Raw genomic sequence first — 17,637 nt, 5'->3', positions numbered from 1 at the left:
TAAGTTTACTATGCATGTACTATAGGTTGTTGACTCGCTGCAGGTAGTGAAAAGTAGAGATGTGTTGAGGTAACAACATTGCTATTTAGAATAGAGTACGGTAGTATGGGGAAACACACACATATGTACATTCTGGAAGTAAATTACACAATGACAATGTCAAAATAATGTGAAAAGCATTTATTTTCCTCTCTTTTATAAGCATTTGTGTTTAATTATACACAGTGTTAATGGTGGAAATAAACATGTCGCAATTTTAATTTCTTCATTTATCCTATTGGTCGTCTTTAGGAAGTGCAGTTACAGTACCGACTTGCAATGTACTACAAGATACATTCTTAGTGTCTCAAACGTAACACAGTTTGTACTGTGAAAAGCTGCACTCTACGTCGCATGACTTGATAGGAGCAAAACGAAAAAAACCTAACATCATTGCAGTCTCTAAGAGACAGTCCTTTATTCTCGGGTGACTATGTCCACCAATTTGCTGTTTAGGCCTATATTATACAAAATTCCATATCCGTTATTTTTACATAAAATTGATTTCCACTTCTGTTTTACATGTTCAGTAACCGGTGTACTTGGTGTCTCATTAATTCTCTGTGTCATTTCCTCAATTAATTTGAGGGCTTCCGGCATCTTTTGCTGTCACTTTTCCAACCGTGTAATAGTTTCAGACACAGTTTGAAAATAGGGTTGTATGAAAACCAAATTATTCGTCAGAACCTTCAAATCCAGAGCGTTTTCCTTTGCGTATTTGTTGGCATTCATTCTACAGTACCCTCACCCACTGTACGATTTACCACTATACTCAGTACGCCGTTATGCAGATTTCCCACTGAACTACTCTATTGGGTCCGAAATCTCGAAGCCTGCTTATGACCTTCACAGGCTTAATGGCTGCAGCGAATAATAGAGCCGCGGCATTACCTTGTCATTACTGTTAGGCTATACATCCCGCTTTAAGGGCAAGTAATAAAATTGGTGCTCGGGCATAAAATAATGTTGCGAAAATTTCTTCGCTTACCTAGAATAAAAAGAAGATTATTTCTTAGTACATACAAAAGAAAAACCGCAACTTTAGCTGAAACGCCTCCCTGTTTAATTATTACAAATAATTTTCTGATATATGACAGTTTAAGTCAGACCTGGAGAATTGTAGCTCCTCAGAGCGACTGCTTCCCCTCATTACCCACCCACCTTTTCTACCAGTGCGGTCATACGTTCTAGTTACGCTCGGCTGCATCAACGTTCATTCTCGCGGCGGCAGGTAGGTATACAATACGCTATCAAGAATTACAAATGAACAGATAATAAAATCCTTAAGAACATACCTTTAGAAAATAAGATAAAAATGAATGAGGAAAATAAATAAGTTAAAAGACATGTAAAATAAATTTTAAAATGTATGTGTGCATATAATGTAAGAAGGTCTACCTATGTATATATAGTTCTATTACTTAGTAAAGCCGATTAAGTCCACTTTTTGTGTAAAATAAGTTAAGTACAGTCCCCGACTTGTCTTTCCGTGCTCTGTAGTCTATTAAAATGAAATAAGTCCGAAATGTTGCATGCAGGCAACAAACCTATTACTTTATTTGAAGAACTTATTATGATTTTTCGTGCATTCATAAAGTTTTAATGCCTGTTTTTACAAAACTTGCATTACTAGTCTTAACTGGGTTTACTAGTAATATGACGATAAATAAATTGTAAGTTGATAAGTGAAAATATTATGTTTTATGACGCTCACAACTGCCGAGGTTATATCAGCGTCGCCGGTGTACCGGAATTTTTGTTCCGCTGGAGTTCTTTTACAAGCCAATAAATCTACTGACATGAGCCTGTCGCATTTAGGCACACTTAAATGCCATCGACCTGGCTGATAAGTGAATGATAGCTATATGACCGGATGTCAATGTTGTCATTCAACACTGTAACGCACTCCAGAGATATATATATATATATATATATACTGCAGTTTAAAGAGAACTGGAACATGGCAAAATCTAAACCCGTGAAGAAATACTACTTGCAAAGAAAATGGGAATATGATTATTTTGTTGCCCAAGAAGACGAAAGAATTGCTTATTTACTGTGTCCCATCCAATTTATTTCTACTCGTCATTTCAATATTAAACCACATTTCAACAAAGCCCATATTAAGAATTATGGAATGCACAAACTTTCGGGTAAGTTCATTATTACAAACTGTATATTGATTATTTATTTATATACTGTTAAATTAAGGACGTCACTCGTGTTCATTTTGAATTGAAATTAATAGTGACTTTCAAGGTTCACTACTTAAATGCTATAAATTTATGTTTCCGTAGGTGATGATAGGAGGAAAGTTTTCGAAAATTTAAAGCAGGTTAGGTGCAAAGAAATCTTAAAGAAATTACCGACAGGAAATCTAGCATAATTGTGAACCTTGAAACGAGATAACGCATTATAAATACAATGAATTTATTACAAACCTTTTCGAAAATTACAGGCAGAGAATGTAAACAACTCCACACGGAAGTCGATCATCCCCAATAGAAGTGGAGTGAGGCTGACGTCATATTTCCCCTACTTACGCGTTCTGCAGGCCTGGTCTAAGTCAAACTGCGACAGAAGAAACTTTATTTTCTTCTCGTAGACAAGTATCGTTATCGCTACAGTAGCCAAAACATTGTTATTCCTCATAACAGCCATTCTCCTTCCTTCATAGTCGCCTGTCTTCACAGTTCATCAATCAGCACGAATTTACTATCCAACACTGATTCACATTATACGTTACAACTGCTATCCGTTTCCCTGTCATTCAATATCCGTAACTTATACTTTCTACAGGGAGGGCACAAAGTCCCGTTGCTCTCTATACATACCCCAAATATACACACCATTTATGTGATTCCGGTCATAATGCAGACATGCATCCACTTTCCAGTAACTGTGTGTCCTACGTGTCCAAAAGATCAGTATGTCCCCTATCATTCTCCCCATGTAAAATAATGCGTCGCCTTGTTCAGTGACACATTCGCCTCAGCATTGCTGGTGTAATCTATTGGAAAGCGCGTCACACGGCGTCCTTCAATTCATCAATGGTGTCTTACAGTTCTTGTGCAAGAATGCTCTTCATGAAACCCCAGAGCGCACTGTCACATTTTGTGAGGACGGGGCTGCAAGGTGGCCAGTTGAGAGGAGATGGAAAGATGAGTGACCCACTGCCAGTCCAGCGTAGTGGAAGCACCTCATTGAGGTACTCACAAACGGAAATGGCATAATGGGTCACCCATCTTACCACCTCCTCTCAACTGGCCACCTCGCAGCCCCGACCTCACAACCTGTGACAATGCGCTGTGGGGTTTCATCAAGAGCATTGTTGCACAGGAACGGTACGACACCACTGATGAATTGAAGGATACCGTGTGACGCGGTTTCTAACAGATTACATCAGCAATGCTGAGACGAATGTCACACCGAACTTGGCGAAGCATTATTTTCTGCGAGGAGAATGATGGGAGACATACTGACTCATTGGGCACTTAAGGTTATTGGGTTATTTTACGACGCTGTATCAACATCTCAGGTTATTTAGCGTCTGAATGAAATGAAGGTAATAATGCCGGTGAAATGAGTCCGGGGTCCAGCACCGAAAGTTACCCAGCATTTGCTCGTATGGGTTGACGGAAAACCCCGGAAAAAATCTCAACCAGGTAACTTGCCCCGACCGGGATTCGAACTCGGGCTACCTGGTTAGCGGCTAGACGTGCTGACCGTTACTCCCAGGTGTGGACTGGGCACTTAGGACACACAGTTAATGTAAAGCGGATGTATGTCTGCATTATGACAGAAATTACATAAATGGTGTGTATATTTGGGATAGCCTATTTATGGGAATAACAGAACTTTGTGTCCACTCTGTAGTTAGTTTTAAATATGTATACGCACAACTTAAGTTTCACATACGTTCAGTTACGTACACCCTGTCATTAGTTATTCCGCCAGAGCAATATTTATGGAAACATATAGAACTTGTACGGACATCTTTTGATAGTGAGCATAACCAAACGAACCTGTTCTGTACCATTCCGTTCATTGACTCGTCGTCCTCTTCGTCATCGAGATCTGGAATTACCTTCACCTTTAAAATTGTTTAAAAAATTAACAATTGTAGCTTTTATTTTACTTTGTCTTCATTGGGAAATTTAAGCATGAAAGACTAATTTAACTTCTGAGGCAAAATCCACCAGAATATGATTTCCGAAATAGTAAATACAGTGACAATAATTTCAAAGAACGTCCCTTCTCATCCAAAATAAAAGCACACAACATTAAAATTATATATCACATTCAATATGATAAGAAACTCCTGTTGAACTACAATGTGAACACAAAGCCATACGGTAGGCCTACAGATAGGTAAGCAGATGCAGATGTTACAGTGAGAGCACAATGTATTTTAATGGAATTGATATGTAACGGATAGAAAAAAAATTTATGTTTTATTTAACGACGCTCGCAACTGCAGAGGTTATATTAGCGTCGCCGGATGTGCCGGAATTTTGTCCCGCAGGAGTTCTTTTACATGCCAGCAAATCTACTGACATGAGCCTGTCGCATTTAAGTACACTTAAATGCCATCGACCTGGCCCGGGATCGAACCCGCAACCTTGGGCATAGAAGGCCAGCGCTATACCAACTTACCAACCAGGTCGGCTAACGGAGAGAAGTGAAAGGAATGTTACAGTGTGAATCAACCTTTATTCCGTTCACTTTCTTCCTTATTGTGGGTGGTATCACAGCTATATCTGTCGCATCGGGGATTCTGCTGACTTCCAAGTGCAAGTAGGTCTACATAAAACAAGCCGTTCAGAGCAGAAGTGGTGTAAGTCAAAAAGTCAAAATTAGGTAATGAGGTTTAAAGTAAAAATTCTGTAAAATACAGCGCAAAGTAGCAATTAATGTGCCCTTCGTGCTATCCACTGACTACTAATAGTTTAAATAAATTCAATATTAATTGCTTGCGCTGTATTTTACAGAATGTTTACTTTAACCCTCATTACTCATTTTTTACTTACACCACTTCTGCTCTGAACGGCTCAAATATAAGGCATAAATCAGAATAGGCATGTTGAGCGCGGGCATTTATAGCGTTTAAATGAAGTGCAACAGTGACGTAGAATCTATTTTTAAGCGTGTGCCTGCATGCAATTCTGAGAGTCTACGTCACTGTTGCACTCACTTAAAGGTTAGAATTATCCGCGCTGAACATGCCTAGAACAGGAGAAAGTTGTAGTAATACAGCGACAAGAACTGAATGGTCACGTATCACGATAGATACTCAACAGGTTTGCAAGAGATTAGAGACAATAACGAAACAGGAAAGAAAAGTCGTGGCAGAACTATAGAAAGATACGATGAAAGAGTAATGGAACGGAGAAAAATTCTCTCCGGCGCCGGGATTTGAACCCGGGTTTTCAGCTCTACGTGCTTTAGCCACACCGGATATCCACCCCGGCGCCGGACAGAATCGTCTCAGATTAAGTTCCAACTCTTGGGTTCCCTCTAGTGGCCGCCCTCTGCACTACGTCAAAGATGTCTATGAACGTAGGGCTGAAGTTCACACATGTGCTGAGGTGCACTCGTTATGAGTGACTAGTTGGCCGGGATCCGACGGAATAGGCGCCGTCTTAAATCACGAAGTGATTTACGCATATCATATATATTATTTTAATGTACCGAAGTGCATGGAAATATCATATGTACTTCGGTACATTAAAATAATATATATAGAAAGATAGTTTGACTAAATTACACGATGGCGTAGGAAGTGAATCTAGGAAGAAAAGACTGATCTTAATTTTGGAATGAACGTGATAATATGCACGGCTCAAATATTATTCTACAATGAACTCATTATACCTTAGATAACACGTAATATAAATTCTATTGTAGTTACGGTAGGTAGAAAACCTATAAGAATATAAAATTGCTGTACTTCCATAATAAAAAAAGACTTGGGAACATTAGCGAAGCACGCGGATTATTTAAGAGGATTAGTAGTCTGCCGCCATATTGCAAAGCCTGCAGCCGATTCTGAGTGGAGGGCAGAAGAACAATACAGCAGAACAAGCATCAACTTTAAAGCGTTCTGTTCGCGAGAAAATGGAGGTTTTAATTCACAACTTTCCATCACAATGAATTTCCTAGTAGAAAGTCAAACCCAGTAACGTTCCTTTTCTCTTGTTTTTTTAGTTCTTTAGTATATTTCTACAGTAAATCATTTTACAAGATTTCCACTAACAATCTTCAAATGTATAAACCGATTTAAAATAAAACTTTGTAGATATATTAAACGTGAAACACAACTTAACACTGCTAGTCTGATGCCTTACAATTGGAATTTTTACCCAGAAACAATATTAAACTCGTTCGGGAGCATTAAATATTTAGGCTACATGAAAAACGAAACGGAATTTGTGTTTGCATTATACAAAAAATAAATAAATAAAAACTGTGAAATTCTGTATCTAACCATGCCATAGGCTACTATAAGAACTTTATTCTCTAAGTAGTGGTCGTCAGCACTCGCTGAAATGGGTAGAGTGCATGGAGGGTAAGGAACTCTGCTCCGTCGAGCACAAGGGATAGAGAGACAGCATACCCGCCAGCAGCGACGATTGCACGCTAGGGCAGTGTCTTATCCGCGGGTAATAGACACGCTAGCCCGAGAGTGCAGTGTTTTGATGACCGCTGCTCTAAGAAATTCAACCACAACTAAAGATAAAAAATGAGAGCTCTGTTTAGGTGATTAAGAACCATTTATTACGCCATTTCACATAAAATAAAACCATGGGTGCATATGAATAAGGCGATAAGTAAAAATTCTTCAAATTAAAATATCTGAAAATTAAAGTTCTTTGGAGTATGCAAGATCAGTATATGTATATAGGGGTTTATGACCATATTTATAGTATTTATGATTAATGCTGTAGGAAACAAGTTTGAATATATTTACTTTGCGTTTGAATTTGCTGCTACTGCTAATAATAATAATAATAATAATAATAATAATAATAATAATAATAATAATAATAATAATAATATCTAAATATTGAGACGAGGTATGAACACTTTCCACTTATCTTGTTTGATCCAATTGTTAGGGACAAAACGTACAGTCTTAGAAAAAAAGTTTTGTTGCACATATGTATATTTTTGTAAGTCACAGAAAGAAGGCCGTGCGCATGATCAGAGGACAAGCGACCTGGCTCACAAGAGAACGACTAGTTGAGGTAATAAAATTAGTTTTGTTTCGTTGTGTGTCTGATCATGCGCACTGCCTAATTTCTGGGACTCATAAAGAATCTGTGCGACAAAACCTATCTTCTAATACTGTACGTTCATTGTACTAGTTATTCACGAATTGATGGGCATAATGGTTTAAAACAAACTACTCCAGCAAATAGGATGAAACATATTTTATGTGCAGAGGCCTATATACCACATGACCTAACTCGTATTTTTAATAGGAACAAAATTATTCCTTTTAAGACAAAAGGCTGCAGAAAGGTGTCGACATACAGATTATATAGACGGAGAGAGAGAGAGAGAGAGAGAGAAGTCAGGCAACTGTCCATTCTTCGGTAACAACGACGGACTGAAGTTTTGCATGAAAATTTCAAGGTGATTTTTTTTTTCCCAGAACCAACATATTTCATACATCAAAAGCCATAAATTATTGATGATAAATACTAATTGATATTTAAAAGAAAACTGACATTTAATGACATGAAACAAATAGGATGCACTGAATATATACTTATATCCATGAAAATTTCAAAGATAACTTTTATTTGAGAACGTACATACGATGTATTATTTAATTAATGAGACACAAAATCTGATTACAAAAATAAATTCAAAATTGCATAAAAACGGGCATTGAATATTGAAAAACAAAAATTCGATTTTATGAACTTTCTAGTACCTACTGTATATTTCAAAATATAGTTAATACGACGAATTGAATTTTAACTCTCGTAGGAAATCGAAGTGCTTTTTGAAATGACTAATGAATACACAAACAGTTCGTCCTATAAAATTAAGTTATTTTACAGTCTAACAATCAAAGGTCTGCACCGTGATTCGTTGCTAGGGTAATTGAAAATAAGTATGTAAATAAGCCATCTACAACACTTCTCATTTTTTTTAAAATATGAATAGACCCATCCTCCAGTTGCTGAAACCCGAATAAAAGAAATATCTCTAATTAAAACAAATTATTCTCTTTATAGCGAGCAGTAAATATTATATTCTTCATCATTATGCCGTACCAAAGTCAAAGAAAGCGTATAAAAAGCTCGTAAAATTATCTGGACGTCCTGTTTTACCTGGCAGCAGCAATACACTAAATTCAAGTACACGCAGAGAGTACTTCAATTAAATGTAACTTAATACCAGGCCTTTTTCAAATGTTCCTTTTGAGTACTATATGAATAAGAAATGAACCTCTTAATTAAAATGGAGCATGTTTGGTGCCTCTTAAAGGAATATTAATGCTTTAATGGGAAGGCCACACAAGTAGTCCAAACTTCTTTCTAGCCAAATCAAGGGCCCTTCAGTCAGCTCACGGCTTTCCAAGATGGGACTGCGGTTCAATCCCCGACAGATCGTGTCAAATTTGTTTTATAAGCCATATATTCTCCGAATAAGTTTAACTGACTTTTTTCATATAGGTTATAGTAATAGAAGGAATTCTTTTATAAGATGTTCCGTCACTGACTTATCTTTATTATAACCTAGGTAATGATTTTACAAATTAATAATACACCATAATTTAGTCATACTGACAGGACAAATGTTTCCGGTTTTTTAGCCATAGTAAGGTCCTGTAATACTATTTTTAAGAATAATACTGTGGGCACATAATACGTTAAAATTACAATTATTTCAATATCAGATTTATATTAAATCTATGAAAATTACTTTGTTTTGTAGATATACTATGTTGTCACAACATTACGCTGGGAATATTAGTATATTCATTTATATTAATTCCATTTGATTAAAACTACTACTCTAAAGTTTACATTCATATTACATCGTATATATTTGTTAAAATTCATATCTATGTTACATCTGTTAAAATTATACCTATTTTTACAATGAATTATAATGACAGCGTAGAAAATTTTTATACTGTTAAATTATGATATTGATATTCAAATGTCAAACATCCCACAGGCCCTAACAATGTGATTTTTTTTCTAGATATCGAATTAGGAACTGTAAATGACCTTGAGATCTCGGCTACAACTGACCTAGCCTATCTTATGTACAGATATAGAAACCAATACTTCATTTCTATTACATAACAAGAATACGTTCGAATTAACAACTTAATATAAAGAAGCTATTGAAACAACTGCAGGAAGATAATTCACGAATGCAGAACAAATTATTGAAAACCATTCAAAATAAGTAACAAATAATTTAAACACACAAGGCTTTGCTCTTCTAATTGTTTCCTAAACTTTCTCCCGACCACTGGAATTTTATGCCTGTTATGATTGTAATGTTGCTTACTACTGATTCCACCGGAAAAAGTGACGAGATATTTGAGAAAAAGTCTATGATTGAGTATAACATACAATACAGGATGGCTAATGGAATTAGGATAAATAATAAACAAAATTTGCTGTAAGATTTAAGTAACCTATGTCTAATGAACGGAATGAAATAAGCTGTGAGTAGGGTTACCAGACAAAGTCCAGGATCATAATGTCCATATGTCAAAATGTCTATGGAATAATGTCTACGTTGAAAATGTCCATGTTAAATCGTCCAGAGTCAAAATGTCCATATTTCTATAATGTACACTTCACTCTGATGTCCAGAGCCATAATGTCCATAGCTCTATGATGTACACTATATCCATTGTTCAGGGTAGTTATAGTAATCTATATAAAATTTTTCAAGTACACTACTAAACAGAACTGAAATGTTTGAAGATGGAACGAAATCCTTAGTTAGTGCCATTACAGAAGGGTAGGCCACTTCTTTCTTTTCGTGGGTACCTGTACCAACGTCATGACTTTAATAGAGATAGGACGGAAATATATTGGCGATGCAGGAAAAGAAAATTTGTAATGCCGCAATGATAACTAACAGCAACCTGGATAACATTCGGGTTTTGCGGGATGGCACAGATAAGCATTTACATAGTGCCGATTTATACAGTGTATAAAACGCGAAGGAAATTAAATTTGGAGACAAATGTTGCAAGAAAGAGGGGGGGCATACACAAATTAAAGAGCCGGTGAATGAAACGTATTTGAAGAATCAAAGACAAATTCTCCATATTGTGAGAAACTAGAATAGGTACAGAGAAAATGGAGAAATTCTCATATAGCTACCTTAAAAGTATTGGTTACCATCTTAAAAGTAGGGCTCCGGTTCCCGATGATTAATAATACTTATTTGTACGAGTTATGGAATAAAATTTATTGTGTTCTATTCAAGCAGAATTTTCCTTTGAACTTTGACATTATGGACGTTTGACACTATGGACATTTTCACCTTACGAACGTTTTATCATATGGGCTTTCTGTCGTATGGACATTTAGTACATGAACATTTTCACCGTATGGACATTTTGACCTTATGGAGGTGTTATCATATGGACGTTATGTAGTATGGACTATATACGGTGGAAGGGTGAGTAGGGGTAACAGTCAATCCTCTAATAATAATAAAATGCATTTAGAAAGAATATACTATTAGGCCTATAATGACAAGTAAATAACTTTTTCTCGAGTCACAGATAATTAACAAATATACTATATATAAGCATATGAAATATGCCGTGTATATTGTTATTCTTATTTATTCATCCGTGTACGGAGAATTACGTGCCTATATTGACTTCCTATACTACTTATAGTTACGCAAGTAGAATCCACGTATCTGATTCCCGCCCATGTCAAAGCGTATTTGAATAACATTTCCTAAATATATTTAAATCCCTCCTCCAATGAATTATACAAAAAAACTCTTCCCAGCAAGTTATGTATGCATGCGGACTCCCCTAGTGTATAGGAAGGGACTCATTCACATCGTTGATTTTAACGGACATGGCGTAAACACTTTCCTGTCGACCAATGTAACTTCTGTTCTCTCTAATCCTTTCCTGTTTTCTATTAATGCGGACATTACACGTAAAAAAATGCAACTGCAGTTAGATGCGGTAATGATAATTTTGCATACTTACTATACAACTCTGAAATGCAACTGATTTTTTACGTGACTTATTTTACGACGCTGTATCGACATCTAATGTTATTTAGCGTCTGAATGAAATGAGTCCCGGGTCCAGCACCGAATGTTACCCAGCATTTGCTCGTATTGAGTTGAGGGAAAACCCAAGAAAAAATCTCAACCAGGTAACTTGCCCCGATCGGGATTAGAACCCGGGCTACCTGATTTCACGATCAGACGCGCTACCGTTACTCCACAGGTGTGGACTCCCAACTGATTCTTATATTCGACTAGTGAATGTAGCCTATGTATGAGTGAAATAGTCAGTGATATTTCTGCGTATGGTTTTCTTTCATTAAACTATGTGTATTATAGGATATATTTTATCTTTCCAGGCTTGCTTGCTGTTACTTCCACTCTGAAGTCATTTAAGAAAATCACAGTTGTTCAATATACGATTAATAGTCATGCACCGGTAATAAAATACGGCAACTGCATTCAAGAAGTAATTGATTATAGCGAACCGTTCTAGGATTTGGAATAAAAATGGTTTTCTATGACGTAATTCTGTTAATTTTACATTAAATTGAAGGCATTTAAAGAAATCACAGTCAACATACCATTGACAGTCTTATATGCCGGTAGTACTCGTATAATTTGGCAATTTATTAATTCTCTGGATTTTAATATTTTATAATTTATTTCAAAAAGTAACTGATTAAAGGAAACAATTCTAGGAATTAGAATAATAAATGGTCCTCCATGACGCAATTCTGTTCGTGTAACTTTGAACTGAAGGCATTTAAGAAAATCGCAGTTATTCGATATACCATTAAAATTTTACCTGCTGGCAGGAAGATTTGGCGATTTATTACATTATCAAATTAGATTTCAAAGTTTCACAATTAAATTAAAACAGTAACCGACTACAGGAAACAGTTCGAAGAATTGCAATAATAAAAGGTTCTCTATGATTTAATTCTATTCGTTTAACATTAAACTGAAGGCATTTAAGAAAACCACAGTTATTCAATATACCATTATAAACCGGCACTAAAATTGGGCAATTTATCAATCGTCTAGATTCTGAAGTCTTATAATTCAATTAAAAAGTAACGTAATATAGGACATTTGCTTTTCATGAGACGAATATGATGTTCTTTTTTTTATATGTAACGTAAAAACCATTTCTATATCCAATTTGCATCTTATGATACTGAAACTAAGGTTATTATATCGAGAGCATCATGCATATCAATTAAACTACAATTTTCAGTAGAGCGATATAAATAATATTTATATCGCTCTATATTATAGAATGATTTTCCCTATCCTTGTGTACATAACAAGGTAGTTTCTTTTATTCTTTCTTATGTCCATTACAATTCTCAAACGTTTGTTTTCAAACATAAGCAGGTTCCATTAACAATATCTCAGTGACGCAAAATTTGTTGATATGCAAATTCAGACATGATGCCCTCAAAGTATAGAGATATACTCAAGTTTTCTTCTAACTAGAGTTTTATATAAGTTAGGTATCTATAATATTTATATTTTTAAAATCTTCAGAGTTACTGATTATGAAACCTAATTTTCCATATGCATCATATACGACGTAATTTATGTGATTTCTAAAACACAAGTTATAATTGGGGCTGTGATTTTTTGGTATTAACGATATAAACGAAATGTGTTAAAAACTCAATTTTAAGAGCGGGAAATGCAAATCCCTTCATGAGGGCCCAAAATTAAGTAAAATATGTCAGCGAATTTTTTTTATAAATTGATAGAAATCCAAGAAATTACTTTATAATCACGTTTTTATTCAAAATTTTGTGGAAAATTTGCACGAAAGATGACACTTTCTTCCAAATAAAAAGTGACAATTTTCTTCGTTATAAAATATACATGGACATTTCTAATTGATCGTTCAGCATTACATGCATGTACACATAGTATCAGGGATTACTTGCAGAGGGCAGCGGAAGCAGACAACGGCCATTTTTCTTTCCAGCAACATCTGCCTTCGTGAGATCAAGAAGGCAGTGCCGCCGCTCACTCACGGCCGAATGAAATTCAATTATGCATTTGATTAATGATGCAAACAATTTTCTGTTAGTTTGAAAAATAATTTTAAAAATATTTGTATTGTTATATTTTTAGTCCCCTTACGTTGCGAAATATGAGCGAAATTGCTTTCTTTTTATAGAAGTATTCGTCGAAATCAGGGTAAAATAATAACCATAAATTCACACCCCTAGTTATAATATGTAAAATAAATACAGATATTTCTAAATGATTCCACTGTATGCATTTTCACATAATTTAATAAAGATATTAAGTTAGTAATTATATTATTTCTAGAATGCGTCATAAAGCAGAAATTATTAGAATTTAACATAAAGAAACTGTAAGTAATCCATCTATTCATATATAGTCTATTCAAATCATCTTTTAGATCAACTTCATATTGTTGCTTGTTATATTTATCACAAAAATAATATCGAATTAGGAAGCCTAAACATATTAAGCTACTAAAAATATATCACTTCGTGAAAATGGTCTGAGACCAGAAAACAAACAAAACACAGGCAACAGAATCTGACTGTATAAAGGAAATTGGGGACAGACGCTTATATTTATGACATAATCCGGTTGAATATACTAATTTTGAGTTTAAAACATTTCGCTTTTAATGGCGTTGGTGTGCTGCAATACATATGACGTAGTTAGGATTTGAGAGCGTGCACTAGTCGATGTCGGATGTGGCAACACTTCGGGAAAACCACTTTGAACGAGTTGACCCTACGAGTGACATGTACGAGGAGCTTCAATTGTTATTCGCAGTGACGTCTGCGTCCATAGCTGCAGTGCGATTGCTACAGGCTATTCTACTAAAACACGACGCAAAAAAGAGAAGTAATTTCAACTAGTGACAACGTTTCAACAGATAATTGAATCCTGTGACGCGTCATTTGCAAGATCTTGCATAGTGATACCGCAAGACTAAAATATCACGGAACAGACTACCATCAGGATCGACGTCACGGTCAACGCATTGTTGACAAAGTCATATCGCCATTCTCACCATCATAAAAAAATTCAAAGGCGCTACCATCGTCTCCGTCGATAAAATAGATGTTACTTCACCATCATCATATTAATTATTATCGACAGTTATCATCCTTGCAATTGCTATCTTCAATCGTCATCCACGTCGTAACCATCACAATCGTCATCCATGTCGTAATCATTATAATCATCATCCTCGTCGTAATCATCACAATCGTTATCCATGTCGTAACCATCACAATCGTCATACACGTCGTAATCATCACAATTGCCATCCACATCGTAACCATCACAATCGTCATCCACGTCGTAATCATCACAACTGCCATCAACGTCGTAACCATCACAATCGTCATCCACGTCGTAACCATCACAATTGTCATCCACGTCGTAACCATCACAATCGTCATCCATGTCGTAATCATTATAATCATCCTTGTCGTAATCATAACAATCGTAATCCATGTCGTAACCATCACAATGGTCATCCACGTCATAATCATTATAATCATCATCCTCGTCGTAATCATCATAATCGTCGTTCTCGTCGTAACCATCACAATCGTCATCCACGTCGTATTCATTACAATCGTCATCCAAGTTGTATTCATCACAATCGTCGTTCTCGTCGTAACCATTACAATTGTCATCCACGTCGTAATCATCACAATCGTACTCCACGTCGTAATCATTACAAAAAAACTGTCGTCTTCATAATAATTATCACAATAATTGTCATCCTCGTTGTAATCAACACAATTGTCATCCTCGTTGTAATCAACACAATTGTCATCCTCGTCGTAACTATCACAATCGTTTTAATCATCACAATAGTCGTCCTCGTCCTAATCAACACAATCGTACTCATGGTAATAATCATCACAATCGTCGTCCTCGTCGTAACCATCACCACTATCATCCTCGCAATCATCACAATCGTCATCGTAATCATCAAAATTGTCGTCGTCCTCGTCGTAACTATCACATCGTCTCACCATCGCTGCCTCCGCGATTTTGATCGTTTTCGATGTATTCTTCCTCTTTACCGTCTTCATTTTAGTCGCCCTCCTCATCTTTATTTCAGTCGTCTCTTCGTCGTTCTTCGGTTCATCTTCATCATCGCAGTCCTTATCTTATCATTGTTGTCTCTCTCTCTTCATCACTCCTTATAGTTGCTGTTGCCACTAACATCGTAGTCTTCGTCATCATCATTTTGTTAGTCTGTCTTTTTTCATCTCTTCTTTATATTTACCCTCGTCATCTTGAACATTGTTAGCCTCATCATGTCATCGTCTTAGAAGTCTCTGTCCTCTCTACCATCATCATCATCATTTTCATCATTGTCGTCTTTGTCATCTTCATCACCGTCGTCCGTGTCAACTCTTTCATCATTTTCATTGTAGGCTTTATCTTTTTCATAGATATAATCACCAACATCATCTTCATCACTGTCATCCTCGTCTCCATCATTGTCCTCGTCATCATCATTGTCCTCGCCATCATCATTGTCCTCGCCATCTTTATAATCGTTCTCTGTTATCTTTATCATCTTCATTACAGTCAAACTTTCTTCTTTTTCAATGTCGCCCTCGTGATCCTCATTAAATTAGATCTCATGATATTTATCGTCGTTCTTGTCATCATCGTTTTACTTCGTAGTGTTTGTCTCTTCTATCCGTTTCATCATATTTGTTATAATCCTCATCATCTTCATCATTGTTATTCTCGTCGTCATAGTCGTTCGTCACATTCATCATTGTTGCTCTTGTCATCTTCGAAGCTCCACCGAAAATAGCATCACTGCCTGGGAACAAACACTCTTCATAACTGAATCAATTCTAGCACGTCTATTATGTGTTCAGTTTGTTTTCATAGTGATACATTTTGCTCTAATTCAAGAATAATCCATAAATCAATTAATTCATTACATACAAACCCAGAAACATAATTTGGGCCACCTGAATTTTCTAAGTTCCAGTTATAACATACTGCAGGTGATCCAAATTTTTGTTTCTGGATCTGTACATATGTGGATAATACTCATCTTAGAAAAAAAAATTAGGGTAAAGGTTGGTAATATTGTGGTATGAGTAATATTGTGATAGTTGTTTTTGAAAATGTATTACAATTTTACTGAGCGAGAGGAAGATCGGTTTTTTGCGTCAGCGTATTAAGGGAGTGTTCGAGGACAAGTTTCTGCACAAAACCGGTCCTTCTCTCTCTCTCTCTCTCTCTCTCTATCTCTCTCTCTCTCTCTCTCTCTCTCTCAGTAAAATTGTAATAAAAATTCTCAAAAAGAACTACCACAATATTACTCGTATCACAATATCACCAACCTTTATCCTATATAAGATTATTAAAAAAGATATATCGATTTTCTTCTTATTAATTTTAGAACTTCCTTTGTGTGTTTTCTACATTATCAGTAAATCACGCTTAAATTAATAAAACAATTTTGATATAGGCCCACACCACTAAGAATTACTCATATTTGACGTCTTTTTATAAAATAATGACGAAATGAAGACTTGAGGAATTTTCAATAAACCTCTTGTGTAGTGACAGAAAGGCGTGTGTAAAACGAGAAACCTTTGTTGTTCCTGAGAAACTAATCCTCCTCTTATTTCTCCATTGATCTACAAGGAAGAGAAATGAGAATCCTGCAAGTGAGTAAGAAATGAAATTTTTTCGAATGTTTTTCTTCGTCTTTGTTGAAAACTATTTGTGTGTACCAAATAAGAGGCTTCCACTGATGGCGTAAAGATTCCAATAACTTTTTGTATAAGTTATAAAGGGTGTCCCAACAAGTACGTCGGATTTAATAATGTGAAAAATAGAGCAAATCAACAAGCCAATGGCACTGGAGCTGATATTGTCATATACGCTAAAACAGAAATTTTGAAACTGTTGAAATGAGAGAGAGAGAGAGAGAGAGAGAGAGAGAGAGAGAGAGAGAGAGAGAGAGTTAACAAGACAAGAGGAGACTGTGTGAGGAATTAACATGTAAGAAATTTGTGTCAAACGCAACCAAGAGGAGATTGGGTGTTTAGAAGAACAGATTGGATCGCGTATGTGTGAAACACGTCGGACAACAGAATAGTTAAAATGCGAGGACTGAGTACCTATAGAGAAGGAAAAGCCGAGAAAAGGTGGATGCATTTCTGTCTTGTCATAAAAGTCTGTAAAGTTTCACACAGAGGAGAAGAAGAAGAAGAAGAAGAAGAAGAAGAAGAAGAAGAAGAAGAAGAAGAAGAAAAAGGAGGAAGAGGAGGAGGAGAAGAAGAAGAAGATTCAACAGTTATAAATTACTTCATA

The 17,637-nt window shown here is 35.9% G+C and overlaps 1 protein-coding gene across 1 annotated transcript in view; it reads right to left on the bottom strand.

Moving 5' to 3' along the window:
- The window catches only part of LOC138715198 (uncharacterized), a 1,247,406-nt gene that overhangs the window by 365,345 nt on the left and 864,424 nt on the right, over window positions 1–17,637 (bottom strand). The gene's annotated exons all lie outside the window — the stretch shown is intronic.

Source organism: Periplaneta americana, chromosome 15, assembly GCF_040183065.1.
Source record: "Periplaneta americana isolate PAMFEO1 chromosome 15, P.americana_PAMFEO1_priV1, whole genome shotgun sequence".
Lineage (NCBI taxonomy): Eukaryota > Metazoa > Arthropoda > Insecta > Blattodea > Blattidae > Periplaneta > Periplaneta americana.
Note: the sequence above shows the minus strand (reverse complement) of the source record. Positions and strands in the feature narration are given on the sequence as shown.